The following is a 2619-nucleotide window of genomic DNA, read 5'->3' on the forward strand; positions in this document are numbered from 1 at the left end:
TACTCATTTTATATTTCTCTAAAGCAGCAATTCTTGTAAGCACGATCCCATACTAAACCTGAAACAAACAATTACAAACATCAGAAACAATGACAATGGAGTTTATTTAACACAGAATACGGCGGCACCTTATCATTATAAACGGAACATTTCCCCCAAAAAAGTCTTTTGATGGGTCATTCAAGCGCTAATAAAATCCTCTTTCAAGAAGGGTAACTCTATTTACCTATTAAACTCTTCCAGAGTAGTTTCCCTTAGAATGATCCTCGCATTTCATAACTTGTACAGCTCCAATCTAAACAGGTGACGTACCCAATGTTGATGTGTATATTTCACAATGTAAAGGCAGACGGAAGTGCCAAGTGATGCATAAAGTCGACGCATGCGTGGACTTGCTTTAAGTAGCGGCGCCATGACAACTGTTAGGCCTTCCTGTGTGTCAGCCATTTTGAGAGATATCACTGGAGGTGTTCGCAGTTTTATCGTGCAAAATACGACTCTAAAAGTGTGTACGACTTGAAGAGGTAGAGAAAACAATGAATCCTACTAGAACAGGTATGTGAAATTGGCCTTTTTACCAGTGATAAGGCTGGATGAAGCTGTTTTAACATGTTTAAAACGCATAAAATAGACGCTGATCTTTCTATACTCCAATTTTAATTTTCATTGTGTGTGTGTGTGTGTGTGTGTGTGTGTCTTAATATTATGGAGTTTTTTCTAACCAGAACATTTGAGTTGTGCTAAATGTACCCGGTGTGAAAACTTAACATGATACACACCCCATAATCGACTTAGGGTAAGGGAAATTGTAGGATCCTTACAGACACGTTTTCAAGACATATGATTAATGAATTTTGTCTTTTATCCAAAAGAATATCGTCTTGATCAGAACTTCATCCTTTATTAAATACTACTTTGAACGACACATGTGTACGTTTTATAAATGTATACTGCCCTACTCTTCCTTACCCTGTACTGTGCTACTCTACCTTACTCTTTACTATCCTACTCTACTGTCCTAGTCAGTACTGCCCTACTCTACCCTACCCTATCCCCTGCTACTCTGTACTGCTGTTCATTATGATGAATTGCTTGGTGGTAGTTCCTGTGACCCGCTTGCCCTCCGGGCTACCAACAGTGGTGATGGGAGATGGGACCAGATGTCTGGTAGGCAACAAGACTATCTGGATACCAGCTGGTAATCCGGTTAACCCCACCCTGAGTGCTGGTTACCCACAGCCAAGACTCCTGCAACCTGGAGCTCAGCCATCTGTGACTGGTACCCCCCCTGCCTCCTGCAGTCCAGGCACCATCTTGCAGTAGACGTAGGGAGATGATGCCTGTCAGCCTGCCCAGTTCAGAGATGGACCTACAGCTGATGAGACCAGAGGTATATTACATTGATGCTTATACATGTAGCCGAATGTAACACACACACAAAAAATAAAGTTTCTTAATCATAAAGAATCAAAATGAGACTTTGACTGTATCCCCCATCAGGCTTTCACCTGCATTCTGCCCCAACTTGACCAACCGAGTCCAGTTCCTGATTCAAAGTCTGCCCTTGTTGAAACTCCAGCCATACCATCAACAAGCAGCCCCAAACCCAATTCCAAGACCCCTATCCAGCTTAAGCAAAAACCTGAGCTCAAGCCCTGCAAACGCAAGCCCCGCACTTTCAGGCCAAAACCTCAGCCAAAGCCTCGCATTCCCAAGGAGAAAGTGAGCAAGCATCAGCCTGAAAGCAAGCCCTACTTTGTGCCTCAGCCACTTGGAGCTCAGCATATCAAAACCAAGATCAAACCCTTGGGAAGCCGTATCACTAAAGCCTCGGGTGGTCATGGTATCAATAAGTCTTCATCTAAGCTTACCTTTGGGGAACAGTTGTTGTCTGCTGATAATGCTTACATAAAGCCAAAGTCTGTCTTGCCCAGTACAGGTTGCAAGACCTTCCCTATCCCTGTTAAGAATGTAAATCATGAGATTGTTTCAGCATCAGAGCGCGCTAAGTCAGGTGGTGTCACTGCTGCAACAGTAAGTGTAAGTCCTGACAAGGCAGTGGACAGAGCTGAACCTAACTCTGATGATGAATATGATGTGGAATATCTGTATCTTACTAAACTGATTTTAAGGAAAAAGAAGAAACCCACTGCTGAGCCCAGTAAGGAGTCCCTGCCCTCACGCAAGAGGAAGTGCCCAGATGACAACAGCGAGGTGCCCCATGCTGTGAAGCAGGCAAGACTGGAGGAGCCCCAGGACACTCTGGAGGACCTGGAAGCTCTCCTGGCTGAGTACAGCTCCAGTCTCTCATGTGGCACCAGGGACTTCTTCTAAACACTGTAAGGGGCAGGGGACAGGTAGGTATAGATTAGTGTGTAGTATTTAGGTTAATGTTCGTACAGCTTCAAGACAGTCAACTCGTATTTTGACCATCAGCTACCGTCCATGGTACTCTATCCCTTGTATCTATATTCTCACTTTGCCTTTATGTCCTACAGTACCCTACTTTGTTGTTAACTAATCTAAATGTTGTATGTCGTCTTCTACTCTAGTCTGCTGTGTACTGTCATACTGTACCATACCCATTGCATTGTCCAACTTTACTTTCTTCTGTACTAC

General features: G+C 43.8%; 1 pseudogene; it reads left to right on the plus strand.

Annotated features, from left to right (window-relative positions):
* Positions 1-382: 382 nt before the first annotated feature.
* Positions 383-2334, plus strand: LOC139464587 (titin-like; annotated as a pseudogene).
* The last annotated feature ends 285 nt before the right edge of the window (positions 2335-2619 follow it).

Source organism: Haliotis cracherodii, unplaced genomic scaffold (genome assembly GCF_022045235.1).
Source record: "Haliotis cracherodii isolate W230 unplaced genomic scaffold, xgHalCrac1.p SCAF_17, whole genome shotgun sequence".
NCBI classification, from domain to species: domain Eukaryota; kingdom Metazoa; phylum Mollusca; class Gastropoda; order Lepetellida; family Haliotidae; genus Haliotis; species Haliotis cracherodii.